Raw genomic sequence first — 16,415 nt, forward strand, 5'->3', positions numbered from 1 at the left:
GAACAACCTAATTCCTTTTGCTGCTGATTGGAACTATTGCGATTGGTGTTATTTAAATTGGTTTCTGGGTTCAGTCTTTTGTTGGTCCGCTGATACCTTCCATTAGTGATTGATTGAAAGCCTGCTATAGGGACAGCACATGCCTCATTACTTCTTCTTCCCATTCTGCTTGGGTTAGTCATATCAGAGATACTATCTTTCGGATTCCTGGATGTTACCGGTCTGCCGGGATTCAGTGCTTTCTCATATGTTGGCGTATTGAGGGTGTCTGTCAATTTATCGACCAACGCCTTGAGGGTAGTAATGAGTCCGATGAGCAAATTTGACTGGGTCCCTAGGTTTTCGATGGGCTGGCCTGAACAAGAACATCTACATGCTTTTACCGGAGTAGTAGTTGTAGTAGGCCCTACAATCCCTGTATGCTCTATGGAATTACTCGATTGAATGGGCAGATTGTCCTCAACTATGTCCGTCAAGGGCGCAAATCTATTACTGCACTCCAACACACAGGCTGTATGTATTTGTGCGATTGTGCACAGGGGGGAGGGGCAGTTTGCTCGCTGGACGGTGCGATTCCTTTGTTCAAAAGAGGAGGCACTTGGTGTGTTCCTCTTCTGAACATATTTGGAATGAGGTTGTGGGATAGTGGCCTGTCTGTTTGATAAGCAACATGGGTCCCATTTCCAATACCCGGGGGAGTGGTTAATATCGCCTTACAATCACTAATGATTGCATCTATACGATTCATAACACAATTATTTGTTACATGTTTAGAACGTTTGACCAATTTCTTTGGCTTCTTAACCTTCCCAGTAACTCCACCTCCTGGTACTTCCACTGCATTTCTTTTGCCCATGTTGCTACAACAGTTACAGTTGATTGTTCAAAAATGGAAAATAACACAGATATTACACAAGACTGCTGACAGCATGTAGTTAGACAGTACGGGGATGGGCCACCAATGTTCGTAAAGTAGACTCTTCATGGATAACAGTACCCGCCTCAGTCCAAATAAGACTTAGTTCATACTTAGGTGGCTGCTGGCTACACTTTGACCCGTGTGCACGTTAATACTCTGGGTAATGAGCCCCCTTTACTTATGCCTATGACGTCCCAGGCACACAAAAAACAGTACCTTAAGTTTGTTCAAGTCGGTCGTGTTCTGTGGCAGATGTTAGAGGGTTGGCCCTGCCCTGCCTCTTCCTGCCAATGACGGGCAAGGACGGTGTTACAAGGCACTTTTATGCGCGGCGGTGATGGCAGGCTCCTCCCTCTGGGCGGACAGCACCCTGGGACTTGAAGTCCCCTCTGGCAAGCGGTGTGGTGGTTGATAGCGTGTCCCACTCTGTGGTGTTACAAGGCGCTTTTAAGCTCGGCAGTGATGGCAGGCTCCTCCCTCTGGGCAGACAGCACCCTGGGACTTGGAGTCCCCTCTGGCAAGCAGTGAGGTGGTTGATAGCAGCGCGTCCCGCGCTGCGGTGTTACAAGGCGCTTTTAGGCACGGCGGTGATGGCAGGCTCCTCCCTCCCGGCGGACAGCACCCTGGGACTTGGAGTCCCCTCTGACGTCCTTGTCATTGCTCGTTTATTTTCACGGTGGGTGGAGGCATACCCTACTACAAGAAATGACAGCATAACAATTGCCAAACTATTGTAGATGGAGTTAATTCCACATTTTAGTTTTCCAGTAACTGTAGAAACAGATAGAGGATCTCAATTTAATAATGAAATAATTCGGTTAATCTATGAAGCATTTAAAATTGAACAAAAACTGCACTGTGCATATCGCTCAGAAGCTTCTGGCGTGGTAGAACAATTGAATGGCACAATAAAGAACAGACTGACAAAGGTGTGTGACTTTACATCGCTGCACTGGCCAGATGCATTACCTCTTGTTCTGATGGGACTCGGAAATATCCCTGACAGAAATGCAGGACTGAGTCCCCATGAAATCCTCATGGGAAGAGCAATGAGGTTGACATTTATACCAGGACATAAACTGTTGAGTATAACTGATGATTGGTACTAGATTATTGCAAAGGATTGGCTGACCTAGTGATTTCGGTCTCTCACCAGTTTTGGGAAGACACAGTTGCCATGCAGCCGGATCAAGCGCATGAACTAAATCCCGGAAACTGGGTGTTGGTGAAGAATCACACCTGAGAGTCGTGCCTAGCACCCAGGTGGGAAAAGCCACAACAAGTCATACTAGTCACTACAACGTCAGTAAAATGTGCAGGTTTGCCTAACTGGATACAAGCCAGCCACACCAAACGAGTAACAGCTCCTGAAGAGAGTGAACCACAGCTAACATAGGCAAATGAGGGTGCTGAAGGGGGTGCATAGCTGAGGAATCTAGAATAACAGATTCTGATGTAGCTAACGTTGGACAACCGAGCACAAGTCAGGAAGACTAGATACCAGTGGTTGACATACCTGAGGTGACTATCAAAACAAGAAGCAGAACCAGATTAGATAGACAAGAACCTAGAGAGGAACAGATAGGTATAGAAGAACAAGTTCAGGAAAGGGTAGATACAACTGTTGGAGAGCTTGAGCAGGATCAGACAAGGAGAGAGAAATACACTCAGACAGAAGTGAACCAGAATATTCACGGATCTGAGGAGGGACAGCTACGTCTAGAAGAACACCTGAGCAGGTCCAGCTAGGAGAAGAAGAAAACGTTCAGGAAAAAAAGAGACAATTTGAAGAAATACCTGAACAGGACCAGATAAGGGAAGAAGAACATGTTCAGGCAGATGAAACTACTATAATATGCCCAGAACAAGGACAGACAGTGAGGGACTCAGAAGACGAAGATAATCAAATTGTGCCACAACATAACGAAAATAAAAGAGTTCTCGAAAGAGACGAGGACAGCAAAAGTGCAGTACGAGCTAAAAAGGTCAGAAAAGGTCATAATTGGCCAGGTGGTGTCAAAAGATTAAAATATCGCTTAAACACCATAAGTGAAGAACCTAGTCAGTCTGGGCAATCGTCTGAGAAACCTAGGCGAAGAAGTCAAAGACTAAGAATACTGAATAATAAGTTCAAGGGCCCTGAATGGATCTATGTAATTCTTGAAGAATTTGAGAATCTAGACTTGAATGAGGATAGTGACGAAGAATCAATTGATGAACAGATTGACGAAGGAGAAGTGAGACCTACTTGAAGATCCCAAAACATAACAATTTGCAAAAATAAAGCAAGGAAAAGGAGAGAAATCTTCTTAAGTCAAAATGGCTGACAATAGGGTTGCAGGAAGACCAACACAAAATTATATAAAGAAATGTTGTAGAACATGTATATGTAGTATATTTTAGTACTTAGAATTTGGTTATTACTAACCATAGCAATTCCTTACTTGATGGTGACAGAAAAAGAAAATAAAACAGATACTAAAGAAAGAGTGTCTAACCTAAAGGGAAGTAGGGAAGAATTAGAAGCACCAGATCAATCAGATTTACATCACACAGTAACAGATAATGACACTGCTTTAAATGTCTTCACAAAGTTATTAGTCCAGTATGTAGACACAATGGAGGTTAGTGATTGTTATGTGTGTATGAAATTACCGGCATCAGTAGCAGAAGGTGTCACTTATCACCATTTACCACTAACATATGGTATTTCATGTAGTGTTTTAGCTAGTTTGTTTTATACAACAGAAAAATTACAGTATTATTATTCAAATGTAGATGTGATATTTTCTGAGGTTCCCATGAGAAAGAGTATGAATCCTGTTCTTAGTACTAACGATGCACAATTTATGGGTGAATATTTTCTAACCATGAAAACAATAGATATAGCAGAAGCACACAAACACAATTTAACATGTTTATTACACGAAGAAGAGAAAATAGTTTTGGATTTAGAAGAAGAAAGGAAACAGGACTTCCATAGAAAGGCTTCTGTAAAGAAACCTCAGATTCCTGTATGGGCTGAGAAATTGGAGATGTATACAGCTGGCAAAACTCATACTGCAATGGCCCTAGATTTTGAAAAGAAAGGGAAGATCTGCCTCCATAGACTAAAAACTGATTATAACAATGTATTTATTGGTTCCAGTGAATGTGAACACAATTTCTTGGTAATTGGAGGATGGGGACCAAAAGGGGGAACATATCCAGTATTTCCAGGAATATATCACGTATGCGGGAATAAAGCGAAGTTGCTATTTTGGAATAGTATTCCCTAAAGTTTTCCATGTAAAAAGAATCACTGGAACCAATGAAAACAATAATGGATTAACATGTAGAAAGAGAGCTAGTTTTTCCGAAATAGTAAGTGATATATTCAGTGCATTGATACCTTCAGTGGGAGTATATCTGAATTCACGAAAAATGTGTCAATTATCTACAGTAGTTGATCGTTTATAAACTGATACTGATGGAGGATTCCTAATGATCAATACAGAAATGGTTGCAATTAGATCAACGGTTTTACAAAACCGACTTGCTCTTGATATATTATTGGCAAAAGAGGGCGGAGTCTGTAAAATTCTGAAAGCGCAACATTGTTGCACTTACATTCCTGATAAAAGTGTTGAAATTGGATGATACATTAAAAATATTTCAAAACTTGAAGATTTGAAACCACTGGAAGTTGAAAGTGTATGGAAGAGACTAGCAAATAGTATTGCTTCAATAGGGACTTGGTTTACTAATATAGGCAAAGGTATTTTAGGTCAAGTAATATTACCTATACTTGAAATAATAATATTAGTCTTAGCATTAATGGCTTGGTACAAATGTTGTAAAAAGAGAAAAGGATACGAAATAAATGGAAAAGGAAAGAAGAGAAAGTAAGAAGAGATTCAGTTAGAAGAAATGAAAGGAGAATTGTACAAAAAGATGAACAACTGTAAAGATAAGAATGAAGAAGGAGATGAAAAGGCTGAAAAGGGAATTGAGATGTGCTAAAGTTGACATCTGGTCAGGTTATGGGTAAATTTGTGATGGCACAAATGCCATCAGAGAGTGGATTGATGGAGCAGGGACTCGTTCAAAAGACTTCCTCGGAAGCAATCCTCTCCTATAATTCCGAATGTCATATTAACGTTGTTCTGTTAAACTAATCTGCACCACATAATTTACCTTTTAGTAAAGGGAAAGCTTGCCTATGTGTTTTACTAACAAATAACCAGAGTGGAACTAAAATGGCCGCTAAACGTGGGAATCTGTATTGAACATGCGTCAACTGCATCTACGTAGTATGACGAATCTTTGCTTGGAGGGAATTTTCTGCATCTGCGCATTGCTCTAAAAATGAGCGCTTGAAAGCTCAAATGCTAAGCATCTGCAGTGCTGAAATGAAAATAAGCTATTTACTAAATGCTAATGCATGGGGAGCTAAATTAGGTAAATGGGATTAGAGTAGAGATAGATGGTGTACAGTGAAATCATTTTATTTTGATTTTAATTTGTTCTTCTTTGACCTCTCTATTAGTTCGTATTTGGGCCTCCGAGCGGGAATGAAGCCTGTACATCACGTGCCTGGCACGCAGGCGCACTAATACCAAGACAGAAGCCGGGATACAAATCCTTGAATACCATCCAAAAGAAAAAGCACAACATACCCTCGGAAACGGCATGATGTCCTGAGAAAGGAAGAGACTATATAAAAATTGTATACTTTGTATTGATTGAAATGTGAACACGGGTGGGAAAATAAGGCATGGGAAAAGAATTAATGGGCGAGAACATTAAACAAAGAAACTGAAGAAAATTATTAAAACATAGTATGGTGTGATGATCATCCCCCCTTGCCATGTCCAATCAGAATCGATTTGCAGACTTAGAATTTAAGCCAATTTATTAGAAGAAGATCGCAGAAGAATCGAGTAGGAAGATAGTGTCAGAGAGGGGTACGACGCAGGCATCACATCTAGAAGAGGTCATCTATCCTGTCCTGAATTCTGTCCTGAACCTGTACTGAAGTCTTTGTCACCTGATCTGTCCCAGGGGGCCTTTCTAATTCCTTGGGCAAGGGGTTGGTTTCCACACCATTCTAGGTAACTATATTTCTGTGTAGAATGTCGATGTACTGCTCTCTCTGTCCTCTTTTTCTAAAGTACGGTCATTGTGAAATGTCATTAGTTATTCGTTAATCTGATTAACATTTTTCCTTTGGGAAGATGGAGTTCGTACTGTATTGGCTCACACGCTTCTAACAAGATAACATTTAAATCTTTTCCCGACTCTGTGATTATTTCAAGGGTAAAAAATATAGATTCATGTCATATCACCATATCTGCCACAAACTGATCCATTGAAACTTTTGACTCCAGCGGTCTTACATTGCCTAAATGAATGTGTGTTCATGGGCCCAGGTGAGTATTTGGTGTATTTGGTTCATATCCAACGTCATCGCCAATCAAGTGGTCACTCTCCCCCCTACTACCACTGCACACTCCCCCTCCGATGTCCGACATGCACAGACACAACCGGCCTCCACCGATTACCTCACTGACAACCCCCGTGACATCCCCATGGCCAACGTCGTCACCAATCCTATAAACTCGTCCCTCCCTATTATCACTACACGCTCCCCCTCCGCCGTTGCACAATCTCATACACAACCTGCCTCCACCGCTAATCTTATTGACATTCCCCGGAACTCTGACTTCTTACCCAGAATTTCTCTCCCTCCTCACTTGGACAGTAGACCCTCTACTCCTCATTTGAACTCCTTGAATGGGAGTATTACTAATCCGGCTCCCCGCGTCCAACCTCTCCCCTCTCCTAACCCCACTGATTCCGTCCAATCCCCGACCCCTGTCCACTCTCCCTCCAAAAACCCAAGTCATTCTCGGCCCTTGCCTAAAACCTTAAACTTTTTCAGCTCAATAGCACAGCAACTGAACAGAATGGAGCTGAAAATTAACTCCCTTGCTGCTGATTTCCTATACTTACAACAAGATCTTCTCAACAGGACCTAGCCGCCGTGCTCCCTCTCCCCGGGTAGATTCCCTCCCACCCCACTCAATACCGCTCCCCTGGCCCCTCAGTGCACCCCTCGTCCCTCCAGTCCGTCAGCGAGTCAGGCACTTCGACCCAACCGGGATCGCCAACCCTTTTCGATACCGAAACCTGTTGAGATCAACGACTCTCACCTCGCTTTAAGCCAGAAGTCAGCCCCTTTCCCCATCCCTGTTATTATCGGCACTAACAGAATCCCTAAAAATGTCCCCTCGCCTAGACCTCCTGCTCAATTCTCCTCTATCCACCTTACTCCCCCCATAATCGAGGCTCCCCGTCCTCTCTCTTGCATGCTCCTCAACTGCAGATCAGCAGTACACCATGCCTCAGACATAGCTGAAGCTCTACTCGCTGAAGAAATTGACATCGCTTTCCTCACTGAATCCTGGCTCAATGTCCACTCCACCCCCATTCTTGACATTCTCACCCCCCCCAGGGTACACCATCATCAGACAAGACAGACCGATCAAAATGTGGGGAGGTCTAGACCATCATCCACAAGGCAGGAATACAAATTACAAAACTTAAACCTGCAGAATACCTATCGTTTGAATACCAGGGTGTCGAACTCACTGCCAAGAGCACCTCACCCATCAAATTCCACACCATCTACCATCCTCCTGGAGAGCGTACCCTTTTCCCTGAAGAACTGACAGACCTAATTTCACGGTTCTCCATGACTGACACTAAAGACATGCTCCTGGGTGACCTCAATATCCACTGGAACGACCCAGAAGACTCCACTACCCAGAACCTATCCAACCTACTTGAAATATATAACCTCAAACAACTCTGCAACAAACCAACTCACATCAAAGGTGCAACACTGGATGCGATCATTACCAACAATGATCTGGTCTCTCTGAGAGCGATTTCTCCCATTGACTGGTCCGACCACCACCTCATTCTGTTCAAGATTGATGCACTTGTCTTCCTCAACCGATTCGTGATGACAAACCTAAACACTGGACCAGAAATATCAAAGCAATCCCTTTATCCGAACTTGAATCCAGGATCCATGCCCATCTTCAACTCCAACCCTCATCATCGACAGCCGATGACCTCACTACACACTTTAACTCAAAAATGACAGAGGTCCTAGACCAATTAGCTCCTCTTAAACTCAAACAATTGAGGCAAACCAAATCTAAACCCTGGTTTAACGTGGATCTGAATGAGGAAAGGTGTCAACTCAGACAAACGGAAAGGTCCTGGAGACTAACCCCTCGACCTTACACCTTACACCTAGCGCAACTTATGAAAACAAATTTTCAGTGAAAAGGCGTGTTTCTTCCGTAGCCAACGAGATCTGGCGAAAAACAGACCGAGAGAACTCTTCAACATTGTCAAAAGCCAAACTAACTGCACTCCCCCTCAAGAAATCAAAGCCACCAATGAGCGTTGTGAAGAAATTGCCACCTTCTTCACTAATAAAGTCTCAAAAATTGATCCATTCTTCAACCAAATCTCTAACCCTCCTTCCCTCTTAACCTGCCACACTCTAACCACCCCTGATCTTTCAGAAAGAGTTCTCACCAAGGACAATCAGGTCTGCCTTCAGCTAAAAATCAATGCGCACTGGTCCTACTTTGAGCTAATGTCAGAAAATGAGGTCTTCAGGATAATTTCTAACCTAAAACCTTCCTCCCACACTATGAACCCCATCCCATCCACATTCATAAAAGAACTTAACCACACCATTTCCCCTTTCTGGACAAAAATCATCAACGCCTCTCTCAGGCTGTGTCCCAGACTCCCTTCAACTTGGACAAATCACACCCATTGTCAAAAAACCAGGGGCTGACCCTGATGATCTCAACAACCTCAGACCTATCTCCAACCTCCCATTCCTTGCAAAAACATTGGAGAAATGCCTTCTCCACCAACTCAACAAACACATTGATGAGTTCAACCTCCTCGACACCTTTCAATCAGGATTCAGGAAAGGCTGCAGCACGGAAACAGCTATGCTCAACGTCTCTGATGATATTCACAAGACTTTAGATGAAGGTGATGCCTACCTACTCATCCTTATTGACCTATCTGCGGCATTCGACACAGTAAATCATCCAGCGCTTCTAGAGACCTTGGCGAAGCGCTCCGGCATCAATGGCACAGTACTAAAATGGTTCACCTCCTTCCTTCAACACCGCTCGCAACAAATTAAAATCAACTCCTGTCTCTCGAAGCCAACCAAAGTCACACTTGGGGTCCCGCAGGGTTCGAGCCTCTCCCCGGCCCTCTTCAATCTTTTCATGGAGCCCCTCACAATCATCTTGAAAAAGCTGGAGTGAATTACCACCTTTACGCTGATGACACCCAAATCTATTTCAAAATCAAGTCCCCCAGCGACATCCAACACCTCAATGCCACTCTAACCGAGATCCAAACTTGGTTCAACGCTAACCACCTAAAGCTCAACCCAGATAAAACAGAACTAATCCTATTCTCTCCAAAAAGCAACCATCATCCAATCCAAGAGTGGCTCAAGAATCTGGGCGCCCTAAACTGCCCCATCGTCCTATCCGACTCAGTTAAGTCTCTAGGCATCACCCTTGACAAGAACTGATCTTTGGAGGCCCACATCAAAAACTCTGCAAAAAGTGCTCTTTTCTCTCTAAAACACCTCAAGAAATTGAAATCTTTTCTTCCCCATGATGACCTCAAGACAGTAGTCCAATCCCTGGTTCTCTCTAAAATTGACTACGGGAACGCCATCCTAACAGGGACTCCAAAAGCTCACCTAGCCCCTCTAAGGGCAGTGTTGAACATGGCCGCTCGGCTAGTATCTGGAGTAAAAAGATTTGATCACATCACTCCAGCTCTCAACTCCCTCAACTGGCTTCCCATGGAAGGGAGGAGTATTTACAAACTGGCCTGCATCACACACAAAACCCTTCACTCTCCGGCCCCTAACTACCTGAACAACAAACTGGTAAGAGCAGGTCAATCCAGAACGCTGAGAAGCTCCAACTCACTCCTTCTTATTCCTCCGAAACTGAAAAAGAAAACCACACAAAACCGATCCTTCTCTGGCAACGCTCCCAGGTTGTGGAACGCTCTCCCTAGAGTCCTCAGATGCAACCCCTCCTTCTCCTGTTTCAAAAGGGACCTGAAAATCCATCACCTTAACAAATACTTTCCTGACCAACGTCAACTAACCTAGACTTCAATTTCCGAGTTTACTCCTCTCTCTTGACATTCAAGGATAGTTGGTGACCGGACTGTGTTAACCACCTTATCTTCCATGCTGTATTTTATTTATCCCTGGTTTTTGCTTCCTTACTGCCTGCCTACTATGTAATGCAATTTCCGTCTGTTATCTCTTTACAGTATGTATGTAAAGCGCTCTGATACCCACAGGTCAAGCTAGCGCTATATAAAACTTTTAAAATAAATAAATATGAGTGTCAGAGGTTGTTAACCTGGATCACTTCCATCTCTCCACCCAAACATGAAACTGGTATGGAAAAGTTGACTTTGACTGTGGCTTAATAAAAAGCTAAAGAAAGTAAAGACATTATTTAATGCTTCGTAATAACAGTGGAAGAAATAAACAACCAAAATAAATCAATCAATCAGTAGAGTGTAGAGCACTTCTTGTCACCTGTGAGGGTATCAAGGCATTGAAATGAGAGGGCACACCTCAAACCACAAAAGCAAATCGTTATTGAAGAAAGTCAAATGATTTTACAAAGCCAAATGCATTTTTCAAGGAATTTATCTCAGAATGCCACATCCCAGATTCCATCATGACCAGAATCGTGCACTCCCATGCCTTCTGTGATACCATCACAAACAGCTTTATTTAAACAAGCATTTGCAATGCAATAGGTCTGGCCTTTGTCAGAGTTAGAGCTATTGGCATTGTAAATGACAATGCCTTTTATCTATGTGTTTTGGTTTGAAGTGTAGTGGATGTATGGGCAGAGCACTGCTTAGAGGCCTTAGAATGAAAAATTTCCACTTGGGACAGAGGCGCAGCACTGCCTAGAAGACTTAATATGAGGGAATTTCCGATGGGACAAGAGTAGCAGCTAGCAGAACTGTCTGGAAGACTTGCAGGAATCACTGACGGGACAGGAATTACTGACGGGACCCCATTGTTATTCTCTTTATATTTATCTGATCATCCGGTGAAAACTTGGAAAAAAACAAAATATTTACATGAATGTATGCAGATGTCCCAGTGTTAATGGTCCTTGCAACTATAGGATTACAGAGATAAAGTCACATCTTGGCCTTATTCGTTGAACATTATGATCTCTCTATTAAAGAGGGGGAAATTAAAATATTTATAATGGGTGTACAAGCTTTAAAAACTCCCCGTTCCAGGTTTAATAAAGGAAAAAGATTTGAAATAGTAAAAAACTACATCTATTTGGGCGAGAACACGTCAAATAATTTGACCCAGATTAATCATGATATGGGTCAGTTGTCCACATCGAAATTAATTAGTTGTGGCATACATCAATTCTTTAAAGCACTTGTTAAAAGAGATGTGCAATCAATTATCAAGGCCTATATTGCTAAAATGCCCTTGGGGAAATATCCTTGGTTACATTATATGCAAATAAAGCACAGTCAATAAGTTCGATTAACCCTTGTCAAATCCAAACTGTGGAAACACTATCCTGACCTTAATAGCTCTATTTTCATCTGAAAGATTTGTCTTGAGTTAAGCCTAGCAGAAATAGCATAGCCAGCTTATTAGCAGGTTATTTGTTATGCGTTTAACTTGTTAATCAGTCCTGAACACTTGTTAAAAAAAAACACTGGGTGTGAATTTACCCATAATATGAAAAAGATCTAGTTGTCTTCACAAACTTTTACTGGTTGTCTAAACTTGTTAGGACTTGATTTCAAAAGAGTGTTTACACAAAAAAAGTAATACTTTAAGATTCTGGCTTAAAAAATTAGCGCACATAAAACAACTTTCAAGATGGTTTAACACACTGGTCTTTGGATCAAAAGGTGATTTTTTTTTCTCGTAAGATGTGGGCCGTGGTAATGCAATTTCACTTGCAAGCAGGCATGTGTCCATTTGCAGGCAGGGTATTCCTGAAATTCAAATTGGGCTCACTTGCACTAGGAGGAAATGTATGGCTCAAAAAAAGAAGGAATTAGTATTTATCCAGGATGTCAGTCTTGTGACTAACATGCAGGGCACAATTTGTGTACTTTTCTTTTGTCCAAGATTATTGCATTTTAAAGAGAAGTTCATTAGACCTTTATTCTTAAAGTGGTTGAAACACACGAGGGTGCATTACACTTACTGTGCAACCACCCATATGTAAATATTTGTTAACGGCTGATTACATTTTTTTGATCTTTTCTTAAATTGTAGGAATGTTTTTAACAATATGGTATTTTTTTATGAAATCTAAAAGAATTGTACTGATGTAGTGTATCTGTGGAATTACTCTGTTAAATAACTACATTAAAAAAAGAACACCAACTGTAGAGAATGTATACCATTTGACACCAATATCCGGTTTGAAGGCATAACTGGGGTCTACTGGAATTATCTCACATGCAGGTTTTACATTCTAAGAATGAATGCAAAATGTTCTTCAACCCAAGGCTGTACGGCCATGTTCTGGCAGATCTGTACATTGTTGATGCTATCTGTGAACTGCTGTGGGGATAAACGGAAATGAAACACGTGATCTCTGCACAAGTAGGTCATCCTCCAGGTCTATCTACTCTTTGCATTCTGGGACGTGTGGTCATCCATGCCAAGCCCACATGGCATTGACACCTTTCTGGCGCATACTGATTTATCCATTTCACAAGAGCGGGCACTTGGTCTAGCTAGGGCTGCCAGGTGGTTTCTGCTTTTACGTTTGCAAAAGGCACCAGTTGTCGAAAGGAATAAAACAATTTGACCACTAACTCCTTAGCTTCAACTCACTAACTGGGCACCTAGCAAACAGGCGTTAGTTAGCTAAATACTGTGTCCAGGGACATCATAATTCACTAATTTTGGTCACTTCAGGTTACTGTCTCGTGTCCCACCTTGTGGACAGTGTATGTAACAACTCACGACACTTGCAGTCCCCCGAGCCACTTTAGCCTCTGATTAAGAGGACCTAACCAGCACAACACTTGCAGACGTCAGGCAGTCTCATGTATTCCTCACCAGAAGCATCATCACACACCTCATACTTCGGCACATTAACTGCACCAAGATGCAACAGTAGGGCATGTTGAGTGCGTGCCTCCTGTTTGCTTTATGTACCTCTTTCGGTGTTCACAGGATGGAAACTGCGGCTTATTCCAGGACGAGTCGCTCCTCGCTGTTGGGAGAATGAGGAAATGATGCAGACATGGCGCACTTACCGCCCGAATGGCTCTCGGAAGTATCGAGCCACAGAAGCTGCGTGGGGAGGAGTCCAGTCATACAGACTTCATGGTGCAGGAAAATAGATGTGGTTACAACTAGCATCGATCTCACTAACTCGGTTCAGCAGTGTTTTCTGAAGCCTCAGGGTTATTAACAGCTCACTGAGATACAGTCACCAACTTATTAATCATATTCACCATCCTCGGGTTACTGGACTCCGAGCCCTGGCAGATGTCAGCAATATTTTTTCCTAAACAAGCATTTGAATGCAATAGGACTCGCATTTACAGGAGACCTATTGCATTGGAACCGGGAGAGCGGGCGGGTGAGAAGGCACGAACGGGAGTGGGGGGGATGAGGAGGGGCCTGAGAAGTCATGGACTGCGGGAGGGGGTGGGGGGGAGACAGGGAGGAAAATAGTGTTCGGAGTAAAGGAGCCAGTAGCCATGGAAGGATACTAATGGCGACATGGCCATCATGAGGAGGGACTAACATGCCTAAAACCAATGAGAAGGCAACATTTAGGACCTAAGCCAATACAAAAGATGGGCAGAGAGTGGGTGGAGCTTCCACGAAGCTTCCACACTATACTGAATACTGCATGCCTCGCAAAGCAAGCACCGCATGCGCTGCAATGCTAGGCTCGACCTAAAAACAAAGAACAAACAGTTCCCGAGGAGAGGGATGCATAACAACCATTCTACTATGATCATAATTAACAAGAGAAAAGGAACAGACAGACAGCAGCCTTACATCAATTCGAAGCAGCTCTCTGGCCCTCATTACCAGTGGCACAGGAAATGGCCTCTTTTTCCCCACCCACACAGTGGCCCATACCCAGGGTATCAGTAGTTCAGAGGGTGGGTAATATCAAGCCCATTACAAATCCTGGGTTTAATTCCCCTAGTAATTACACATTTTGGCCCACATTTTCACCAGAAGCTTTTCGCCGCTTTCAGCAGCTGAAATCACTCGGTAAAAGTAAACATATCTAAGGTATTCACAAAGGTCACATAATTCTGCTAGGGTCATTAATAACTGTTTTCCACAATTGCAGACTCTTTAACAAGAAGCATCCTCAAACTTGATAAATACAGTCCCTTCCTCTGTCAACTCAAGAATAGTTACTTCAGAAAATACATTTTAATAAAGCAAGCATTAGAAAGCTAATGGGTATGTCATGTCTTGGCACATTGTCTAATGTTTTTTTTTTTGTTTATTGCAAGTATGTACCATGAAAATTAGAATAATAAACAATATGCCCTAGATTAAACGTGGCTTGGAGTAAAAATTTATAATTTGAAAAACATTCACCAAGGCAGCTGTTTTACCAGTGATGCTTTTTAACAAGAACCTTTCACCTGCACTATGCATTTTCGTATTATTTGTGAAGGAGACAAGAACAATTTACCACCAAACCAAGCACTTAAATCACAGGCAACTATAATGTTAACAATGCCACTATGTTGCCACTTTACGACATAAATAAAAAGAGAGGAGCATATGCAGAATAAATAGTTGGTATTGAAAGTTAATATTAAAAATAAATACCATTTAAAAGGTTTTAGGCTCCGTTTTGATTTCTAAACTTGTTTACGGGATCTACTTAACTTGTCTTTCTCATGTTTTATATTGCCGAGTTTATTTACACGTGTAATACCTGTTTTTAACTTGTGGCATTTTTTTATGCGACACCTGAATTTTGATTTTTGCACACATATTGTAATGTTTTTATTTATTATAGAATAAAGGGCGATTGAATGACTGCCCAATTAAAAAGCATGCTTCGAGACGGCTTTCCAACTGAATAGATTGGAACTATTTTTTAGGCAGATTTGAGTAATTTGCAAAGGTTTTGTGCAGTAACTCAAAGGTTTTTTTTTTTAACTTGTCTTATATTCAAAATTGCACAGGTATCACAGTTCATATGGTCCCACAGGATCACAGAGCAGTGGGATTATAATCACATGGTACTTTGCAGTACAGGTTTTTGGAGCCGGTTATTTACAGCAGCTTCAATTGTTGACCCTGTGCTCTACTCCGGAATGACATTGCAAGGAATAAATCACTATGAACAACAAAAAGGACATGGATTATGCGCAGAAGAAAAACCTAACAATGAGAACAACAAACTTGGCAGCGACAGGCAACCAGGCGGTGTTCCCCAAGCAGGGCCAGCTTTAGCGCTCGTGACGCCCGGTGCGCCAATCACTTTTGGCGCCCTCACGTCCCATGACCGCCTCCTCAGATTCTCTCACTACCAGCTGCAAAAGTGCCCCTCATCTCTCCTATCATAAAATATTGCTAAACACATAGCCCCACTGAGGTCACAGCACCCCCCCCTCCACAGGTCAGGGCCCAGTGCGGCCGCACCAGTCGCACTGCCCTAAAGCCCGCCCTGTCCCCAAGAAATCTCTGAGCAGTGTATGGCAGTAACTGAAAGTTAAGGGAGCCCATGGGTAAAATAATCCGACTACTGGCCCATACTGTTTGCAGCGGTTGAAGGGAGCAAAATATAAGTGACAATTTCACAGGGAAATAGATTAAGCCTTCTGAAAAAAAGCCCCACTATGTATGCATATTACAAATGATTTTTGGGGAAAAACAATAGTCTGAGGAGACAACTGAAACGGTCTCAAAGGGCAGGTTTAAAAATAATCTTGACCAAGACGATCTACTCCAAGGCTGATCATTACTGTGCCATTCTTAAGAAAATGAATAGCAAATGCTGCCTTCAATTAGATCATATAGAAGGACATTTTTACTTTCTGGCCATCCAACAGGATTCCACCCATGCAAAGCACAGAAACCGATGGGGTGGAGGGATCGCTTGACTCGGGCGACGCCGTTGTATGCCTCTGAGCGGTTGGGCTGTTTGTGGAGATCGAAAGGCCTTGAGAAATGGGATATGATTGGTATATGTAAGGTGGGTGATCTTTGGGCGAAGGGGTCTTTCAAAACGTTTGAAATGCTTAAAACTGAATATAAATTAAACGATAGAGAGTACTTCCGGTATGCTCAAGTCTACCATGCGCTGTGTTCGGTTTTTCCAGACGTTGCTGCTATCCCCGAGTACTCCCCACTGGAGGA

The sequence above is a fragment of the Triturus cristatus genome, chromosome 12, assembly GCF_964204655.1.
Source record: "Triturus cristatus chromosome 12, aTriCri1.1, whole genome shotgun sequence".
Taxonomy (NCBI): Eukaryota; Metazoa; Chordata; class Amphibia; order Caudata; family Salamandridae; genus Triturus; species Triturus cristatus.